Raw genomic sequence first — 22,975 nt, 5'->3', positions numbered from 1 at the left:
AAGTGGTTAACGCGTCTCCAAAAGGGGAAAAGTCACAAGAGCAACTATTAGGGTCGCACTCCTATTGGTCAGAGGAAAGATCCCGACTTTGGAAGGACTTTGCTGCTGGCGGGCACGCACCGTCTCCGGGGAGGGAGCGCGCGGCAGCGGGAGGCTCGGTTCTCTCTCTCCGAGCGTCCTCGACGTTGGCGCCGGGGTAGTGGCAGGGAGCCGCCGTTCGCCGCGTTGTCTTCATTTCGTGCAATAAAGAATTGTCATTAGGTTTGCGTATGGCATGTGCCATTACCCCACCGTAAAACTAAAATTAGCAAAATGTCAGGAATGGAAAGATTGATTCACCAAGATGCAATTATCATTTAAAAGTGCTTGATTGAGGTACTGATGTTCAGTGATTTATTCTGCATACCATATACATAATTAAAGTAGTGTAGTGGAGTAATTTATCAATCTAGTTGAGACTGGAAGGGTGAGGAGGGAGCTGTTGTATGTTTGTTTTATTAAAATACTCGGAGGTCTAGTCCCGCCCCCCTTTGCAAGAGTGAAACTGATGATTTCTCCAGCTCGCGAGTAGAGAGTAAACGGTTTGGGATTGTGGGGGAGACAGAAAAACTGGGAGGAAAAGACAGCGCGCGGCAAAAGCAAGGCCAGAAGAAAGCAAACGAGATAAAAGAAGGAGAAAGGGACTTCATCGGATGTGCTGCTTAAAACCTCAATGCTGTGTGCGCCGTTTTCCTGCCACCCATCCGCCTCTCGCAGTATCCTTCCACCACTCCCCCCCCCCCCGCCTTTTTTTTACGCGATGTTTCAAAGACTGTGAACTGCTCTCCTTTTCCCATTCGTCTTCTGTCACTTCCTTCTTGGATGCAGTTTTTTGGACAAGTCTGGTTACTTTTAATCTGGCCGGCCGCTGAGAGCCACTGCCACTTTCTCCTCCTCCTCCTCCAAGCGGCCTTGGCGCGCGCTAATGCGCGATCCCGCGCCCCCCCACGCCCGCGCGCTCCCCCCGTGCGCGCACACTCGCACGCTTCGTCTCCAGCTCTCAGCTCGCTCTCCTCGCAGTCACAGACACTTGAGCACACGCGTACACCCAGACATCTTCGGGCTGCTATTGGATTGACTTTGAAGGTTGTGTGTGGGTCGCCGTGGCTGCATGTTTGAATCAGGTGGAGAAGCGCTTCGAGGCTGGAGGAAGTAAAGATTATTTTTTGTTATTTTTTTTCTCTTTCTCTCTCTCTCTTAAGAAAGGAAAATATCCCAAGGACTAATCTGATCGGGTCTTCCTACATGTAAGTACCTCTGACATTTGTCGAGAAGATAGAAATAGCCTGGGTATTGTCTCAGAAATCTGCATCAATATATTCCTCAGCACTGGGTCTATTTCAGTGCCTTTTTGAAGGCTGAAATTGAGGCTTGTTATGCATTCTTTTCGTTAGATTCCATGATTTCCTTGTCTGTTGCTAAAAGTAACTTTTTAGGTAGTTGTATCCGTTTGCCATCAGCTATTGAAATCACTCCTGGCTTGTTCCTGTCACACCGATGTGTTTAAAGTTTCATGAAGTTAGTTCACGTCATTAGCATGTTTGTTATGGTGGACTATGTGGAGCCTGGTGGATTTTGTTTTTTCACAGAAGGCTCTGTGACCTTGAAGTATATGCTTTAAGATTTAGCAGTTAGTTCAGTGTGAAAAGATGCTCCCATGAGACCCCCTAAAGAATCTGATTTGCCCTGGGTTATGCTCCTGAGCCACTAATTCTTGGGATTAGTTTGAGATAAACCATGGCTGTCTGTCAGAGTATACCTTTGTGCATCTCCTTCTCTTGCCAAAGTGCTGGCTTGATAAAGGGCTTCTTAATTGACGTGGACGAAAAGTAATATGCTGGTGAGCGTAGTCTAGACGTTTCAGAATTTGTATTGGGATTTCAGCAAATGCATTGCTGTTTTCAAGTCAAATACATGGCTGTTTAAAAACAAACAAGGTTAAGTGACTTAAATTGCCTTCTGTTTGGATTTTGGATGAGAGTTACCAAACTCAGTGATCAAGTTTGGCACAAAGAAAACGTATATGGACACTGACATATTGTTTATTGTATGTTAAATATTATGCAAGTATTTAAACATAATATTAATATTATCTCTTCTGAATATGGCTAATGATTCTAAAAGGGAATTTTATATCTGAATCATATCTGACATTTCTGGGTCCAGTAATTATCATTCTTTGGGAGAAACCTTTTTTGTTCACATTTTAGGAATATGTGTCCTTTGTATAAAATACCTTTATATGTAAATGCTGACGGTATAATAAGTAGAATCAGGCTCTCTGCCAGTTTTTTAATGGGTCCTCAGTGGAGAATCGCTTTGACACAAAGTGTGTTTTACTAGTGTGACTCTGATGCTAACTCTAATAGTAAATGTCTTATAAAATGCTTTATGACTGCATATATATTTTTAAGTGCTATAAGGGAAACTCTGACCACCGCATTGTGCCAATCCAAAAAAAAAAAAAAATGACCAGCCGCCTTTTCACTGGCACCTTGCAATGAAATTGTGGTTGCAGAGTAAAGATGCTTATGTGGAATATAACTCCAACACTCTAGAGACTTGGTAGGACATGGAAATGTGACCACCTGTAAACCCCATTCAACCTCTATATTGCATGCTAATTTTAGCTTTAAATAGTTTACCAATCTCCAATTTGAAACCAAAACATTGTATTTAATTTTTAAAATAATGTCAGTTTTAGCTGGTCTTCAAAACTGCTTAATATGTACCAGTATGGCACAAGCAGTCTTTTTCTTTCTCTTATCAGTTTCTGTTAAAGATAATGCAGCTAATAAACCATGTTATTGTTCTCCAGTATATGCATGAAATTATATATTTAGTAAGTTAAAAGAAGTAGTTCCAAAGGGAGTAGATTTAGAACTTGACAGGTAAAATGAGATGTAATGAGATGTCCCTATGTAACATTCTATTTCAAGGGGGAAAAATCTCTTAAATATCTTGTTCTATTTGTAGAAGAGTACATTTAGCTGTACATTAGATAGACTAATTCAATTCTAAAATTTTTCCTCAGAACACACTCTAAACACAATGTTTGTTTAAAATATGGTTACTTAGTCAATTTAAGGAGACAATAGTTGGCAATTATCTTTACTTCAGGTTTTACTAAACTTTATAAAAATCCACTATTTTTTGCTAATGTAATTCACGCAGCTTTGCAATACTTGTGGCACGTTTTCCAGACTTCTCACTAAAGACAGTATTTTATATTGTTCATTAATTACATTATTTACATCCTTGATTGCTGTATATGTGGAATATATTAAAAAGTACTGTTAAAGATGTAACTTTTATGATATATTAGTTTGTTTCTTAGGTTTAAATAACAAGCATTTTAAAAGAAAATTTCAATTTCCTATATTTCCTGAGTTGTTCATATTTTAAAAGTATGCAATCACAGATATTTTCAGAATAGAAACACTTCTGCATTAAATAACTGCATGGAACTTAAATACGAAAGACTTATTGAACCTTAATTCTTTTCTTCTTTGTAAACGTGTTCATTTTGCAAAATTTGAGGGAAATGGTTCATTTCAATAGGCAGATGGACTAGTTAATGATTCCAAATTGAATCCTGAAAAAGTGTCATGTTTTACATTTTTCAATTTCTATGAATTTCCTCCTTGACCTTCACTTTACCAAGTCAATAAATTGCATAATAATACCATACTATGTATTTGCAGTAAATGATTTATTGTATTTAAATTTATTTTATAAAGAGCTCAGCTAAGTTACTCCTTGGTATGTGTTAACGTTATCTTTTAAAACTTTCTTCAGTTCATTGTAGTATATTCTGAGGTTTTATTTCCCAACTCTACGTGTGGTACATTTTGAGTCTCTGAAATCTCAGAAAGTGACAAAAATGGGGAAATATCTGTGCAGCAATACTTGGGCTACATAACAACAAAGAAAGAATTATTAAGCAGAGGACACTGGCTTTAGGGACATGATTCAGAGCACTATGGAAGAATTTAAGGGTCTCAGAATGAACTTTAAAGAGATTATTAATAAAGTTCTACTTTTTTTTTCAAAAGCACATCTGAGAAGATGCCATACCAATTACTATCTAAAACTGATAAAATTGCATAGTTCATTTTACAAATATAGTGATTGCTTGGACACGACAGGATTGAATCACTGATGTTCGTCAGTGTGCTGCATGTGGACGGTTAGGTGATTAAGATCCCCAGCCTCAGCAATGTGCCTTAATCTCTTGGGCGCGTGGACTGCCCTGCACTCAGCAAAGCTCAACTGTTCACCAATATCTGTAATCTTTAAGAAATCAGACAGAGGCGATTCACAAAAGCGGGAGCGACAGCAGAGTCTATGCACCTTACAGGGGGCGGATTAGGCAGTTCACATGTTCTTTTGATAGGTCGAAGATAAAATCTGATTGCTGAGGAATGGCAAGACAGTCCAATTTCAAATGGTTGCTGGATAAGTATGCCACGACCCTGTTGCTTCATCATTACGAAGAGCCATTCAAATAGTGGAAACCTCAGTTTTCACATGACAGGCTTTCAATTGTGAAGTGAGAAAAAACACATCCTTTTTGTATATGTCTTCGTTGCTTAAATTTTAAGTTCCATCTCTTCTTTATGAAAAGACATCAAGTTCTGGCTGCTTATGTGAAGCAGTTGTTATAAGACTTAAATGCATTAGACATTCTCAGAGGCATTAAAGAAAGCACTAAAAACAGAATTTGCCTGAAATGAAACATAGACTCATGGTATGGAGTAATAGAGCAGAAAATGCATAATAGTCAGTATCTACTATGTTATTCTGTTACCAAGTATATTCTTTACAAAAATGTGTAATTACACAGCTGTGAATTCACACATCTGAAATATATCTTGATAGGTGTTTATTGGTCAAACCATATACATCTGAAGGATGTTATAAAAAGATCATCCTTTACAACAAAATATAATGTTTTGACAGTTTATTTCAGAGAATAAACTTTTGGTTTACATAATAACATTTTGAAAACTCCAACTTGTTATGTATCCAACTCTGCAGTAATTTCTTGCTTCTTCTGAAATTGAAGTCCTTTTTTACCCAACTGATGCCTCCTAGTGTTTCACACAATAAAACACTAATGAGTCACCCATAAATGTAAACATTGCATTTTCATTGCCTACATCTTCTATAATACATAAAATTAATATTTATGCGTTTAATTTTCAGTTCATTGTTAGAATAAGATAGGGAATTTTAGTGAATGAGATGTTTCATCTGAGCGAATCTGTGACACACACTTTCAGGTTTTGTTTGACCATAACAATATCTTACTAAGTTTTAATAAGTTTATTACCTTCGGTTCTAGTTTCTGTATTCACTGTTTATATTCAGTTTTACTCCAAGTGAAAAACAGGCAGACTAGCAGAGCTTCCATTTTGTAGGCCTGGAAATTACATAGCTGGGTTCATCTACGAATGCCTGATGGACGAATTTCGAAGGGACTAACCATTTCACTTAAACACTAAAATATCTTAAAAGAGATATACATTTTGGACTATTCTATGTCTTTATACTTGCAAATTTCTATGTAAAAGCAGAATAAGGAAAAAGAAAGTTTAGAAAAAATAAGAGCAAAGATAAATGTACAAATACCCACAAATGTGGAGTATATAGCTTTATTAGAAAACAGCCAAAAAAACAACCCTTGCCTGGGAATACATTGTTTTGAATAATAGAAGAAAGACTTGTTAGAACATAATTTCTCATGACTAGCATGGTAGTTTAATAAGGTAGAAGTTAGTGGATTCCAAATTTGGTAGTTACCAACTTTACTTTTCTGTCCTTGGGACGCTGAAAGTGGACTTGTGATATCCTTGCATGTCTGTTTCAAACAGCTTTCTAATTCTACGTAACAAAAATGGATCCTTCAGTTTCTGAATGTTGTTTTGCTTAAACTATTTATGAAAGGAAGGAAGCATCCCTGTAATGGGTCTTACATTCAAAGGATGCATTCAAAAAACTGTAACACCAATGGGCCTCTTCATGAGTTGTCAGTCAACATACACGTGCACAAAAATGTTCACGAGTTTCTTCCACTAACACTTAAACATGTTCTTTGAGTCCAAATGTGGACTCTAGACTGAACATAGTTCATTTCTATTAACCATGTATCCATCATTTATTTCTCCTGATTCCAAATGCCCAGCATATTAAGAATATTTGACTATAATTTAAGATTTTCTAACTTTGTCAATAATGCAGTGCTATTACTGTTCTTTGAATGTTGGACATATTTCAAAGAATGCAAGGGGGTGTGTTCCTTTCGTTCAAGGAAGCAAACATGTAGAAAGGGGTGGACCTTTCCCACAAGAGCTACATTTCTTCCCTTGGAGAGTTGAAGGAAGTATGCAGTATGTAAGTGAATAACAGCATGAGAAAGAAAATAATTTGTAATGATCTAATGCAGTTAGTGAGCAAAGGAAACGGTTGGGATTTTTTTAAAGCAGCTCATTGATAACCTCTCCCACTGCTGACAAAATCTATGAAAGTTTTTGATTTTATTATTATTTAGCATTCATGTATAAAATAACTATAAAGTGCACTAGAATAATTCTGGTCTTGTTCAAAACAAGAATTCAATAAAACTGTCCCTTTTTAACAGACAATATTGAGGCATATAGAAATAAAGTGAGCTAGAAGCACCCATTCTCCACCCTTTCTTTTAAAATTAAATGGGTAACATTAACGTATCTATATTAGTTTTCAGTTGATGCTAGAAAAACAATTAAAGAATGTTCTATGTTAAAGAATACTGTTGTAAAAATAAGATGCTAAGATTATCCAATATAGTATTATCTGACATTTCTTTTATACTATTTTAACATTAATTGCAAAAAAAAGTCATATTCCTGTTAAGCATGGAAATTATGTAATGCCTGTAATATAAATCCATCTTTTAATTTCAAGTGTTACTACGGATAATATTTATTTGTCATCACCATAATCCATTTGTTTTACATTGCCATTCTATTGCCCAAATTAAGTTTTGTATTTATTTTAAAAATATAGCCAAGGTAACCAAAGTTCAAAGGACACACAAAGAGAATTTGGGGGGGGGGGGGTATAAAGCAATTTGTTGACATTACAAGCAATAAAAACAGTCGTAAACCTATTATGGGCAGATTTCTGCAGGAATCATTACTCTTTAATAATGCAGACGTTATAGAGACTTTATTAATTCTTAATGCTGTAAATTTGAAATGAATGGAGCAATGTTGTTCATGCTGCAAGTGGTTGTGATTCATATAGAATGACAGTGCAAGTCTTCAAGCAATGATTTAAATAAAGTACCTTAAACTTGTTTTTAGAGACTGGAGGAACTAATCTTTCAAGCAGTCCCTGGTGAGAACCTGCCTTTTTCATAAAACATCCTGAACATGGTCTGGTTTTTCCTCTTGTATCTTGTCATAGATAAGATGCACATGAAGAGTTCATATAAAATGGCCTCAGATATTATGGATCTCTAGCATATTGGGTTTTTAAAAGTGGCAGCTATGATCCCTTGATAAAATGTGAAGTGTTTAAAAAATAATAGTAACAGCTAAAAACTACCCCTGTCTTTTCTTCACAAGCCTGTGATTCTTTCAGCAAATTAGAGTGATAGCAAGAGAATGCATCCTTCCTAAAACCCCAAGGATAGGCAGCTTCGGCTATGGCATGGTTATTTATTTGCAAAATTAGAAAATAAATTCACTAATGTAAATATGTGGGGACAGACAAGGAAATTAGTCTACTACTTAATAGAGTAAACATATTTTTTTCCTTCTAATTAATTGTTGACCCTGTATAAGGTGTACAACCAAGGCTTACTATGGAAAGCCAGTGGTTATTGGTTAATGTAACATGAAGGATTGGGATTTCTTTAAAGTAATTTTGAAGATGTGATTGTTTACTGGAGCATTTTAATTTTAGAAATCATGGTCACACAAGAAACCTTTATAGGACCGACTACCTAATTGCAGTCATGAATGAACACACACACACAGAGAACACGCATTTTAAGAATATAATGACTCTGTGTTTTTAAATTTTTTGCCATGATCTTTATGTCTGAACGGAGCATATATGTCTAAGCAGATGTTTCAAGTTATATCTTTCATGTAGGTGAGTCTGTAAATGTACCATTTAACTTAAATGGCTTTGTGGGAAGGTAGTTTGAGGTGTTTAAGAAGGGGGAAAAAAACTTCCGTTACTATAGTTTCAGCTCTTTCTTTTAAAAAACAGTGATTACACTCAGGATAAAGAAAGAAAAATAAACTCTTTTAATTCTTCATAACATCCACAATTCTTGAGGTGGAGCTCTGGTGTGTTTTTATGTCTGAATATGCAGGGCAGGTACTGGCAGCAGAACTACAAAATGAAAACTTCCTGGCTGCAGACCAGATACAGTGCACAGTGCCACATCATAAACTTCCCTTCTTCTGTCTCGAGTGATTTCAGCCTTAAGTAATGTCCTTTTTTTCCCCCTGCGTAGGCTAAGGAGCAGAGGGCCTTCTTCCTGGGTAATAGCTTTGGGAAAGGAAAAGCATCATGTTTCCTTTTTTTAACTTGAAAATTCAGCCTCTTAAATCACCAAGACATTAACTGCAAAGTGGATTCAGAATGTTTTCTTTTATTCCCATATAGCAGTTTAGAAAGCACAAAACAATAGGTGTGAGATAGAAAATTAGACCTCTTCCCCACCCCACCCCCACCCTCCTAGCACACACAGATCCAATCAGATGCATGTATTTTTCTGTTTTGCAGAGAAAAATATAACGGTTTTCTTTCAGTGAAGCCTGTACATTATATTCCAGATATGTTAGGTCATTTTGTGATACAAATTGTCATTGAGGGCTTTTTAAAAAAACTTATCTCTGAAAAGAGCAGTGTTCCATCATAATATGTGATGCCACAATAATTTTTATTGATAAATACACATTTTAATGATTATTAGGTCTAAATATAGAGTACAAAGAGAGCAAATAAGGGCTTTAGCCTTCAGATTTGGTTATGCTTCTCATTTGAAAGGTACAGTGAAAGTACTGCATTTATTACTTTGTAAAATAAATCCACTTCTAATTTCTGCATCAGTATTCCTTGCATTTGGAAACAGTCTGAAAACTTGTACTTACCCTTGAAAAATAAAGTAAAAAAAATCATTAGACTTAGTCTTTAATTATCAGTTGCTTTTTCAGTCATTATCATGATCTTTAAAAATCCTATTAAAAAATAATTTCTAGCTGCCTTGGCTCCAGTCAGTCAGTAGCAGAATCCTCATTTGTGTGAGGTGTTGCCAGCACACCTTTTTAAAACTAGCCCTCTGTTTTAGAATTGTATTAAATAGGAACTTTAAGTAAAAAGTGTTCCTACCTAATAAATATTTGTTCCAACTTTATTTTTAAACTAAATTATAGATTTAAAAGTATACAAAAGGTGTATAAATATTAGTTTAGGCATTAAAACACTAAACTAGTTATTAATTATCTATATGAAATTTATCAGTTAAACGTAATTTTTTTCTCCTTAAACTAAAATAATTTTCATTGTGTTTAACTATCCAGCAATTATATTTCCGTGGCGATGAGTGTTTCCTAATAAGAATGCCTAGAAATTAATACAACATAGATCTTAAATTGTAAAAGATAGCTGATTATAAAAATACGATCAAGGACCCTACACTGACACATTTACAAGGCCCATTAGCAAGGGGAAGAATGTTAAACTTCTTCAGTCCCTGCATATATTAAACTAGATAGGAGTCAATAATTTTTGATGTTTATGGCTTACAAAATTAAGTTTTCTATTTAAATATTCAGATTAAACCTTTAAAACTAAGCTTTTATTTAGGACATGGCACAAGACTTCTTTATCTTCTTGGAATTTCTCCTAAACAATAGGATAATTTGAATCATCACCCCTTAATTCATATTTTTAGTCATATTGTAAAGTTTCAGTTGCTTAACATGTATTGGATGGAAATTTTAAGGTAGCAAATAAACCACCTTGTTATTTAAATAAACAAAACTATACCCAATTTAAAACATGAAACTTTTAGAGATTCCTGTAATTCTCTAGGTAAGAGTTTTAAAATTTTTAAGCTATGTTAGCCAATAAATTCCCAGTTATTTCTTTAAGGTGCCTGATTTCCATCCACATTTGAGGAGGCTTATTAAGTTGTTGGGTGGTCTTCTAGTTAAGGTTTTGTGGTCTAAAAAGTAGATCTTTTCACCCTTCTTCTGGAACAGTTGATATTAATATGTTTCAAAGGTATAAATCCAGACCTAATCCCAGTCTGGATTATTATTCCTAACTACATAAAGGCTAACAAACCTGGCTATTAAAAAAACGTGTATCTATTTGTTCATTTCTATTATTTATCCAAAGCTCACTTAGAGTTTGTATAGGTTGCAGGTTAAGGAAATAATTTTGACTGTGATTTGCTTTTCTTTCACATGTGAATTTTTCTCCCCTTACATAAGCCAAAAAGAAATTCCCACAATGACATTAATAGATTTGCAAAGGGAGTCGTGTAAGATACTCGGGAAATGTTCCTTGTTTCTCTGTTGCCCTTTAGTTGAAATGAGTTGGCAGTGTCCCTTCTGGGACTGTTTTGATCTTGCTTGAGTTAGAATGAGCGCTATGAGATTTTTTTCCCTTCTCTCATCTTATAGATTTTTAAAGATAAGAATTCTTGACTTCACTTTTTTTTTCTTCAGTTTTTATCGTTTTTGGATTCTCTCCTCAAGTTGGAGCTCCCTTCTTGCTTCTATGTGTTTGGTATTGTGAAAGCAGGTGCACTTTTAACTTGTTTTGACTACACATGTGAGGTCATAGAATTGTTTCACGTGCTAACTTCTTATCTCCTTGCACTCAAGAGATTGATGTGGTTTATCACAGCCCAATGCCATGTAATGAAAGAGCTCCAGACGCTGATCTTCAAACAGCGAGAGCTGCAGGATAGTGTCTTTGTAAGGAATCTGTTCTGAATTCCAGAGAGATTATTGCTTAGTTTTAAGCTCAGCTGGGAGGAAGTGTTTTATGTACATAGAGTTTTTAGGGGGTTTGTATAATTGAAACAGCTTCACCAAGAATTCTAGAGTTTGTTTTCCCCCTTAGCTTTAGTATTACTCACTTTTGAAGACTACATTAGTAGTCCCAGTTTATTTTTCTTATTGTGCAATTTTGATTATATATAGAGAGAGAATTTACTTAATTTATGAAGATTGGGTGTCATTTTAATCAGCTTTATATTCCTTACAATCACTCATGCATATAGTAGGTATCCTATAGATATTTGTTGTCTAATTGCATGAATTGTATTTACTCTAAAGATAAATGCATTTTATATGAATAGTTAAAAAAAAAAGTCAGGGAAGCCCATTCCTATAGTCCTAATTTTTTTCTCCCAGATTTGAGGGGTTGTTCATTTTAACCATAATATATTGACTTTGTGATGATGTACAAATGAACTTACCTTGATTTGGGTATTTTTCTTCATGTTATAAGAAATATGAAGTAGTATAGAAAATGCAGGATTTTACCTGATAAGTACACCTTTTAAGGACACAAATAAACAAATTTAGGTCAGAGATGGATGAAATGAGAATATTTCTGAACTGAGATTCAATTTACTACTTTTTTGTTTGGCTTTTAAAGTCATTTAATTTCGGGAAACTCATATTTTGGAGGACGGGTAATGTAGATGAGGCCTGCCCATTTTATGCAGTCTAGGAAGGTGCAGCTACTTGAAATTTTTCTCATGCTGTTGAATAATGTCCTTCTAGTGTGCTCCTTGCATTTTAGCTTTCTTTTCTAACCCTGTTTTAATGCCTGGCTAAGGAGTGCTCGGCTAAAGGATACTTGCAGAGGACTTTCCTGTGGTAAAACAGCATGGACAGCTCCCAACACTGCAATCAAGGATGCCTCTAAAAGCTTTAATTTAAAAATAATAATAATAATAAATCTGCATGAAGATGATGGAGCCCTCTAAGGCACATGGGCTTAGAGAATTATCCCCATCTGCAACCCCCTCCCCCTACTTAGTAGCCTTTTCCAGGGTTATGATTACTGGAAAATGGCTGTTAATCACCAGAATTTTTTTTTTTTTTTTTGAGTGCAGCTGCTTCAGTCAGACTACTAATGTATTAAACAACTTCATCTCCAGTTTAAAATTTGCATTGTATACTGTATAGAATAAATTTTCATTGTAATCAGAGCATCCAAGAGAACTTTCTGATATAATTTATAGAAGCACATTTGTTTTTACGTATGGACCTCTATAGTGCTATAATGCCGACTGTTAAAACAATACCACAGTTGATCAGCATAAAATAAAATATTGTAGCACTATTGAGTACAAATATAGTTTACAGTAGTCCCATTTGCAGAATATTTGAATTGTGGCATCTTTAGCACTTGGCAATATGACACCCACATAATTCAGAACTTAACCCACATATTTAAAATTTGAACCTGAAGAGCTTTTTAGAAGTTTAGCATTCTTGTACCAGACCACGATGGAGTGGTTTGGCCTCTTCCTCTGCTCTAATGCTTTTTACATTTGCCGTAATTTGAAGAAATAGTCCAAAACCTGAGTCAATCTTTAGTGCCAAGAAAGGACAAAGCAGCTCTAATTTACAAAGGACGCCTTTAAAACACATTCTGATGTGTAAAATTGACAGGCTACAAGAGGTGGTTGGATGAGACTCATCATGTTGGAAAGAATGTTTCAATTAAAGTTGATCACTTTCTCTTCCAGGTCTTTTTTTTTCCATTTTTTACTTGCTGTGCCAAGGTATCCATGTGCGTTTTCCACTGTCATCTGGCTCATTCCCAGCAGATGCACACAATCTGTTCTGCTGTCACTAACAGGGTTCGGTTTATGAAAAGAATGTGTCAGAACATGCCACTATAGTCACTTTTACAGGTTTTTTTAAAAGAGTAACTGAGAATATATGCATTGCCCTAGTTTTATTGTACTCAGCCTTTAAGAGATTTCTAAGAAACTTTTATAATACTCAGACTTCTTCCAAACACATTTTTGACTAAATATTTACTTTCCATTAACACTAAAATTTTAAAAGTTCACCAACATCCTTAATTATGAACAAAATTTACTGTATTTAAATTTATTGTGAGAGTAGATTTATATATGAATGTTTAAAATAAGCCAAAGAATTTTTTCAACAAGTTTTCTCAGATTTCCAATTGTGAAATTTACTGCAAAATCATTAAATATATATCAATATATATCTACCCTTATACTAAAAGCGCACCTTTCTTTTTACTCAAATCAAGGCTTTGTTTAAAAAAATATTGTGTTAGAATACTTAGGGTCTGGTCATAATTGCCAGTTATTTGAAACCATTAAGTTAGACCAAAAGCAGTTAAACTATCAAATATGTTATTAGACTATGTAGAGAAATTTGATAAACTATACTGTTTGAAAATAATGTGCCATTTTTCTTCTGTACATGTTCAAATTTTAAAAGTATAAAAGGTAAATATTTCCAAACTCAATTTTTATTTATTAATGTTTCTCTGTACCTATCAGCAATTCTTAATGCTGATACTTTCAGTTTTTTGCTTTTTCTTAGAAAATAACTTATCTAGTCATACATAAATAAAAACATTCTAGCAATGGAAATCTGTATTCATTCTTGAATTAATGAGCTTGATGAGTTAGCAAAATTTGAAGTTTTAAGTATATGTAGTATTACTGCATGTGTATATATATATATGCAGATGCAGATAAATAATGGACACACATATTTTGTGTACAGATCCTGGTATTTAAATATCCCTTGGAATTTAAGGTTTTAAAATGTACTTAAGTGCTAATTTTAGATTTTTGAAATAATTTTTGATACGGAGAACAATTCAAAGTTCAGGAAAATTTAGTGTTTTTCACCAGAGTTATAGTTCACATGAACAAAAGGCACAGACTCTGAAAATTAAGAAATTACTTATACAAACTACACATTAATTATATATATTTACCTAGTAAAACTACTTATTAGATTTCTGCAAAAAAAGAATTTATGAAATACTTTTTTTAAACACACACCCCATTATTAAATAACTAAGCATAAAAATGAACTATTCTCAGATCAAGTGTAAAATGTTGTATTTTATTTTAATTAAACTATCAGTTATGAGATGCATCTTGATTTGCGTGAAACATGACCAACAGGAATTGTGAGATGCCACTGATTGTAAGATACATTCCTATATGCAGTCCTTTTTAAGGCATAATTTGTGCCAGAGGTTTTTCTGATTTTGAAACTGATATATTGTCACATAGACAATTCAAGCAATATAAGTCATGACCTTCTGAAACAACTTTTCACATCATAGCAAGAAAATAATTTACAGTTGAAACTCATTGGCTCTTTGGTCACATCATGCAGAATAATTGCTAAATCATCTTTTTAGAGTTATATCACATGGTTGTTATATTACAATTTTTTAATTCCAGAGGGGAAAGAAATCCTTCTTTATTATATTTCAAACACTAAAATATATAAATGCCAAGTTAAGTTGATTTTGTAATGCTTTTGATGATGTGAACATAGCAAATATATTTAAGATGAATCATAAAGGACATTGCTGCTGTTCATCTTTTCTTGCCAACATTTTAATTTATCCATGACTTTACATGTCAGGTTACTTTTTAAATATTCTATGGGTACTTGAATTATTTTCTGGTAATCCTGAGTATTTGAAAAGGATTCCTCCAGTACTCATGGTGGTGAACTGATAAGAGTGTTCAGGTAGAATCCCATGGGATATAGAAGACTCACTCATCGCAAAGCCTTCAGCAGTAGGTCTGGGAGAGAACTGTAATGTGTTACATGCTGTTAGACTTAGCCTTGCTAACTGCTGGTTTTGGAGGCAGAATCACATGGACTTGGAAAACGACCAGAATCTTTTCTTTTGCTATAATTTAAAATCACAGAAGATCATTTTGAGAAAAAACTCCATAGGCAAACTTAATCTTATTTATTCCAAATTACTAATCTTTAAAATCTATATTTATCCTTCAAAGTGTAAATACAATCCAGAATTTCATTGAGGAAAAAAAAAGCCTACTCCTCTTTAGCAAGATTCATAGAATTTAAAAAACATTGTAAATACAGTTTGTCTTGTGAAATACCTTTTTAAATACCAGATCTTCTAAAAAGGTAGGCTCTTCTATTTAATAAGAAATCATCAGATTTTTCCCCCTTATTTTACTTTAAAAAATTAAAGGAAGAGTAATTTTAAAACTTGAAATGTTCCCAATTCTCCAGGACATGAACTGTGGGGCCGTTTTATCTCAAAAACACTTTTTAAAGAACTTTGCCATTTGCCTCATTTTCAACGTGGGTTGGGAGACCACCTACTTTGTGGTTGGGAGGTAATTCTTTCTTGGCATATGCGTAGGTCTTTCTGGTGCAAAGACAGATTATTTTTTGTGACGTTGTCCCCAAAATATGTGTTGTTATTCATAGACTACGAGACCCATCAAAGCATCTCATTGCACATGTAATGATAGGTTGTACTGCAGTGACCAGAAGGATCCCCACTCAACTTCCTTTAAAGACATTTTAAAGACATTTAAAGGCATTTGTATCCTTTTTCCATCTGAATCAACATATATTGACCACTTGGTTTTCAGTCTTGGCTGGCTTGGCGGTTGAAAGTAGGGCTGATCTTCTGTAAATATAATTGATACTTTCAACCATGACTTAGAAATTCCATTTTTACTTTTATCCAACATCACTACTCAAGATGTTTCTAATAACTAATACTGTTTACAATATGTGTACCAAGCTGGTGTTATTAACTTGAAAGTATTATTGATTACAATTACTGTTAGTTAAATCAGCTAGCATTTATTGAGAGTTTACAATATACCGGGTATTGTACTAATGGCTTGAGGCTTTATATGTAGTAACTCACTTTTCCTTACAAACCTAGTGAAGTAAGTACTGTTAATATCTCCATTGGACATATGAAGAAACTGAGACAAAAAAATGAAGCAAATTGCCTAAAGTTACCCACTTAGTGGAAGAGTCAGAACCAAACCCAGATAGTCAGTCTCCAGTATCCAGTCTTTTACCCACTAGGCCAAAATCTCACATACATGATTCCATCTGTTAGATAAGAAAAAGGAAATGACTCAACTATTAAATCTTATTTTTTTTGGTATCTTGGGGAAAAGTACTCAGTAACCCCGGAATGATGTTATAGCTATAGTTGTATGACAGTGTTAGCAAGGTTTTTAAAGAGAAGTGAATTAATTCTTGGTCTATGTTGTATTTCCATATTGTTAACCTAGAGGAAAAAATATTTTACCAACTGTTACAACTTCTTTTCACAAGCAATGTTTTATTACTGTTTGTGGAAAATATATTTTTCCAGTTACAAAGTTACCTTTAATTGCAATGCGAACATACAGTTTTATGTCAAGACCTCAAGTTTGCTTTCCATTTCTTGAACTGTTTTAATTTTTAACCTTCACTTGCTAAGAATCAGAGTAATTTATATAGTTTTAATTTAAGAATGTGAGCGGTGTGATTGTCTATAAGTGGATATTAAATGGATTTCAGGTATTCATTTAATTTAATTTGTACAGTTGCATATGCTGGGGATTTGAATTCAAGCACACCTTTTCACTTTTCCTTTGTGATAAAAGAAAAACACCTACAGCCAGAGGTAGATGTGAAAAAAAATACTGATAAGTCTTAGAATAAATTCACTAGATTTGAAAACCAGGAAATAATATATTCAGTTTATTAATCAAATACATGGCTTGTAGTTCTTAATTGAATATTTCTGTGTTCTGTTAAAAGGCCTTTTGAAAAAGGGAAAAGATCATTTTTAGAATTTTTACTATGAGAAACAATATGAACTTTTTCTCCTCTAATAAACAGTTTCCTTGTTTTTTCATAAAAGTATTGCCATCCTCTCGGCTGGAAGTGAAGACAGAAAGGCTGGTCATAGGTCAAACAGGACTCAGATAGCTCTGAATTACTAAATTTATAAGCTTTGGACTTGAAAATTAATAGCTACTATGTCTTTAAAGTCATGCATGCCTTGCCAAATTTCCACAGTGCATTTTAGAAACTACATTTGGTTCCGCTTTATTTCGTTGTTGAAAAGAATCAAATGCTTATTTGGGTTGCCATGCAAACACCAAAATAACCCATGTTCTCTGTATTTAAAAATGCTTTTATTAGAAATGTGACTTGAAGGTTTGGGAATTAGCTGTGTTATTTTCAATTAATTGGTTCCAGTAATAAATGGCTTCCATGTCACTTCGTGGTGCCCACTAGCAGGGGGAGTTTGTTTGTCTTATGCAATATTAAGTGCCACTGGTAATGTTCAGCATTCATTCCCCTCTTTCTAATGAAACCACTGAGGCCAGTTACATCTACTTCGTAATGTGATTTTGGCTAGAGTTATTTGAATTCTCTATCTTTGGAACCTTCCGACCGTTATGACTCCATAAAACACTGGATTTGTATTTACTATCCATCTGAGTTCTAAATATGCAGGAAATAAGTATCTATCATAAAGGCCTAGGTTCCCCAAAGGTTGAAGGAGGAAGTCATAGCTGTCATAGAATTCCATAAAAAAATAATTATGTAAAGTTATTAGTGATATTTCTGGAAGACTATTGTGATGTAGATAATATTGCATTCCTAAAACCTTTTTTAAAAATGTAATCATCCAAGGACTAAAATCAACTAATAATTTCTCAAAAACAGAATCCATTTAAAAACCATGAGCTGTAATTGATCTTGGGTATGTTAAGTGACATGGTCATGGGTAAAAAAGCATCTCATTAGTTGAGAGCAGTGGTTCTCACTCCTGGCTGTATGTTAGATCCGCTGAGGGAGCCTTATAAAAATGTCAATACCCAGGTTCCACTTCCAGATTGCAATTTAATTGGCCTATGGTCCGAGCATTGTCTCTCAAAGTACCCAGGTATTTTAATGCAAAGACTGGGTTGAGAACCACTCATCTGAAGTTAAAGAGACAAATAAGCATATAACTTGAAAATTATCCTGGGCTCTGACCATAAGATGTGCATGACTATTCCCCAATACTTCTCTTTGGACATCGACTACAATTTAATTAATACATAAATCAATTTATTCATTAGTGTTTAGTGGGGAGTGGCTTGCTGGGCATTAGGGATACAAAAGTGAAAGGTGGCGTCTCTGTGCCTGAGGAATTCAGTCTGATGAAGAAGATGAGCATGCCGAATGCAATTATAAATGTAATATGATAAACTGTATACTACAGGTATGTTGAAGGTGATGCAAAGTGGTTGTTTAAAGTGATGGAGTGCTCTACTCTTGGGGGATGACTGGTAAGGTCAGTCTTCAGTAAAGGAAATGATTCCTAAGGTGAGTTTTAAATGAGTCAGATACTGGGAGTATTCTGGAAAAAGGAATTTTTTTTTACTAGTCTTCTCTCAGAGAGCACAGCAGGCCTTTTATGTGGCTATATTTTACATGGCCTGCATATTCTCAACTTTGCTTCCCCATTTAGAAAAGCTGCCTAGGACTTCAGGTTTTGTTGAAATTTTGCTTGGCTAATGAAGCTGTGAACCTGGTACCAGAAGTAGGAAGAGCCTAGCTTATCCCTTTTCCGTTCCCTGGTATGCCAGAAAAACCTGGCTCCAAGGGTCTTGAGGTAACCTGAAGTACTTGCTCCTCCTCCACTTCCTCTCATGCCCTATTTCCTAAACACAGCTGAAAGGAAGGATGACCTGATCCAGTTACTCCCCTGCAATTCACTGTTTTGACAAGGGATATGGTACAAGTTATGAATGAGGGAGAACATCAACAGGGAGATACCACCACAAATAATGCTTTATATAATAGAGACTCAAATTTTATCGTGTACAAAAAGTACTTTTAAAAAGAACTTTAAAAACTCATTTTTCCTTGTTCTAGAAAAGCAAAAATGAATAAGTAAATAAAAGTACTTGAGGAATATTTTTTCCCTTAGGAAAAAATCTGTGTATTTTAAAGGTGCACTCTAATAGAAGGGACTAAATCCATGAAACTTAGAAAATCATGGTCTTAGAAGACACATAGAATCAGGGAAAATGGACTTGTTCCTTCTGTGTTGTCAAATATACAACTCCACCCCAATATACACACCCATCAGCTTATGTGTATATATCAGAAGACAGAAAATGCAAGACATGACAAGAAAATAAATATACTATTTCCACAAGTTACATAGAAGAGTGTTTTATTATTTTATAGGAATCCTTACCGTAAAACACCCCACATTCAGTTTTATGTAAGATGAGGTTAGTTATATAATGGAACAAAATTCCAAGTCCGCAGATCTCTTGATTCCAGGTGCCACCTTTACCTTCTCAAAACAGACTTGAAATGAGCAGACCAGTTTCGTATTGGGAGGGAGGACTGGGAACTGGACTGGACTGTTTGATTATATAATTTCCCAGTGACTAGGCCAGAGTAATTAAATTAGCTATGAAAGACTGAGAACTTTGATCGAATCAGTTGACTTTTTTCAAAGTCATAAAATGTGAATTTGATCTCAGTCAGACATGCAATTAGATATTTGTCAACTTGAGTACATTAAGAATACTGTATTGAATTCAATTAGCCTATTATTAGAGACCTCCAAGTCAATAAATATCATAAGGTAAAATTTGTTTTTTTTAAGTGCCAGTGGAAACACCACCACCACCACCAAAGATTCATTGTGATCCAGGTGAAACGAGTGACATTAAAGCCCTTTCCCCAACCCTAGTTCTGCAGAAAAGGAACTTACTTATCAGAGCTTTCTATGATCTCTACTTTTAAATCTATTGAGAGTCACCCAGGTTATTCAGATCAATTTTTTTCTCTTCTCTCATGCAGTAGCTGAGAAACTTTTTCAGGTCAATAAGTACATAAATGGATAGACTGGTAAATTTCAAGAACATACTATATCCAATTGAGAAATGCTACAATACATAATATTGAGGTGTTTTATTTCTAAGACAATTTAGTGGTTTCCAACTCTGGCTTCACATCCAAATCTCTTGGAAAACTTTTTAAAAATAACAGTGCCGAGGAACCATCCAGAAATTCTGATTTCATTGGTCTAGGATGAGTCTAGACGTCAGTGTTTTTTTTTTTAAGTTCTCCAAGTGATTCAAGTGTGTAATCTGTGTTAAGGACATCTGGTTAACAGAATATTCAAAATCTTTAGGACTGTAAATTATCTTTGAATGCTAAAGTGAAATAAATAAGGAGCATTCCTGTTACTTCCCTTCTGAATTTAGAAGAATCGAAATGAAAGAAAATAAAATTCATTTCTGAAATTTTAACAGGAAAACTCTTCCATTGAACGTCCCAGTTTGTGAGACTAGCTGCACCCTTCCAGTTTCTACGTTATTGGCATTTCTAAAGATGAGGTAACAGGGGAAGTGATGAACTTTATAAATAGACTTTGCCTAAAATATTTGGCATGAGGGGTCAAGATGTAGGCGAAGCAGGAAAAAGACTTCAGGTTGGGTATTAGCCAGAGGCTAACAGCTGTTAAATTCCCTAAATTGCCCTAAGAAAGGGAAGAGTAAGAATCCCTTAAGAACATTTTTTTTTTTTCCTCCCATGTGTAGTTAGTGAAACCCAGAGGGGGAAAAATGTACCTTTTGAGCCAAAATTAGGTCATGCCAACCACAGCAAATTGGAAGCCCAACTTAAAATGTAGTCTTGCAGGATTGCTATGGATCATCTTAATGTCACACATGTGGAGGAGTCGGCGCTTCCAGAGCATGGCTGCAGACTCTGCAGAGCAGACTGAGTCTGACCCCATAGCTGGGCTACAGTTGGCACACAGATGCGACCTAGGATTGTGCTTGAAAGGTGTGCTCTGGAATATGGTATTTTTATAGTGAAAAAAATTTACAGTTTTTTTTTAAAAAAAGCACACAATTTTGTTTCATGGTTGTAGGGGGGAAAATGTTAAGATAAATAGGGAAAGGACAAATCCAGTGTAGTGGCCAGCAGGCATGGCTTCCTAGTAATTAGAAGGAGGTTGCCAAAAGACCTACCTTGCCATTAAAAAAAAAAAACAAAACCCTACAAAGTAATGGTTCCATTCATTTATTCACGCATTTACACTAGAATTGGTGGGATTGTTCTTTTTCCAGCCTTGAGGCATGTGGAAGAAAATTAGAAGGTGCTTCATTCATTTCTTTGGCACATCTCATCGTTATTAGAATGTTGAACCTACTGTAAAATGCAGTATATTTCCATTATGTAAAAGAAACTGCTTTTTTTCCTACCTAGGGAACATAACATTTCATTGGTGTTTCTATTCATTATTAGAATGTTGAATTGGCCATAAAAATGTAGCTTATTTCCATTATGTAAAGGAAACTTACACTCTTTCCTACTTGCAGAGGTATTTAGGAAAATGATAAGGCCCTTAAGGTTTAAAAAAACTTTACCTGTGGAATGCACTCAAGAACATTATAAAGTTGTGTTAGAAAATTGTTAATGTCTTTTCTAGTATTCCATGTGTTTGTCGTGTTCTTAAAGAAAAAAATGAAATATAGCTCTTATTGAACTACTGAATTTACTCTCACAAAAAAAGTAAATTTCAAATTTTTGGACTTGTTCCTAAATGAGCAAATATATTTCCACTTGAGGGCCTTGTAGCTGTTAGCTTTATACCTGTCATATCTGCAAAATGAAGTTTTTTCTCTTCCATAGCAACTTTTCCAATGATTATTTGTATCAGTCTAGTTTCCAAATTGTTGGCATCTCTTAGGATGAGGTGACAGTAGATATACAATATTTTGTCTGCTATGAACTGAACTAGGGAATTTATGCAGGAGATTGTAAAAGTAAATTCTTTCCTTCTATTATAGAGTGCTCCATTTCTCAATTATTTAATACATGAGCTTTCATGTGTTAAACAACATTCTCCCTGATTTTTCTTGCATGGTGGTTCTGCATTCTCTGATAACACAGAAAATAAAGGGACAAATGGCACTGCATGAGTATTCTGGAAATGCTTCACAGAGGAGAAAACACTTGAAGTAGATCTTAAAGGAAGAGTTTGAATTTGCCTTGTCTTGTGGACACATCTTGCATTTTGCGATGGACTCCATCTTATCACTCTTTACCCAATAATGTAGCACACCCCAACATACTAATACTTTGTGTGCCAAAAGTGTGCTTTAAAATCAAGGTTGGGAAATCCAAACTTCATTTTCTCCTGAGAACAGTTCTAACGTGAAGAAACCCACTTAGATTTACAATAGAATTTTTTTGATAGTAAGAAACCATACTACTGTTGTGATACAAATAATTGAATTAGATTGTCCAAGTTTGCCTTAACTGGTAGTGCTTAGCCAAAGCACTCTGTAGAAATGATGAAAATGCTTTCTAGGTTTCAGAGTATAGTCCGCCAAGCCCAGGTCTCAGAATCATTTGCGATGTGCCTCAAAGTACAGATTCCACCTTAACCAGCACCTTCCTGAGCAGACCTTTCAATGTGATTTTAGGATAATCAGAATATTTACTTCTATTTGAGAATTACTGCTGAAAGACTGCAAGTAGTTTTCATTTAAATTTCTTTTAAAATAGTTTTTCTGTTCCTTAATACCAGGTGTATGATAAGCATCACTCTAAATGCTTATGAGCCTTCTTTGGCTAACATGTAGAGCATATGAGAAAGAGATTTCCCCAAGGGATAACTGAGCCAGAACTAAAGAAGAAGAGAAGAGGATTAACCAGAATGCACGCATGTATGAGGATGCCTGAGAAAGGTTTAATAAACTAGTAATAGGGCACAGGAACCTGGGCTCCAGACTCCATACTACTGACTGCACTATGTGACCTTCGTCGTCCCATAGTAAAACCTCTAAGCTGCCTTGTGCATG

The 22,975-nt window shown here is 34.8% G+C and overlaps 1 protein-coding gene across 6 annotated transcripts in view; it reads left to right on the top strand.

Annotated features, from left to right (window-relative positions):
* Positions 1–608: 608 nt before the first annotated feature.
* Positions 609–22,975, top strand: part of MEF2C (myocyte enhancer factor 2C) — a 138,278-nt gene continuing 115,911 nt past the window's right edge. For 3 of the 6 annotated variants that reach the window (XM_037801816.1, XM_037801812.1, XM_037801814.1), the window contains exon 1: positions 616–1,286. The gene's annotated coding sequence lies outside the window, so the exon portion shown is untranslated. Of the gene's footprint in view, positions 1,287–22,975 lie in introns of all 6 variants that reach the window. The other 3 variants (XM_037801818.1, XM_037801817.1, XM_037801815.1) reach the window with 3 other exon arrangements.

The sequence above is a fragment of the Choloepus didactylus genome, chromosome 13 (genome assembly GCF_015220235.1).
Source record: "Choloepus didactylus isolate mChoDid1 chromosome 13, mChoDid1.pri, whole genome shotgun sequence".
NCBI classification, from domain to species: Eukaryota; Metazoa; Chordata; class Mammalia; order Pilosa; family Megalonychidae; genus Choloepus; species Choloepus didactylus.
This window is presented reverse-complemented; position numbering and strand designations above follow the sequence as displayed.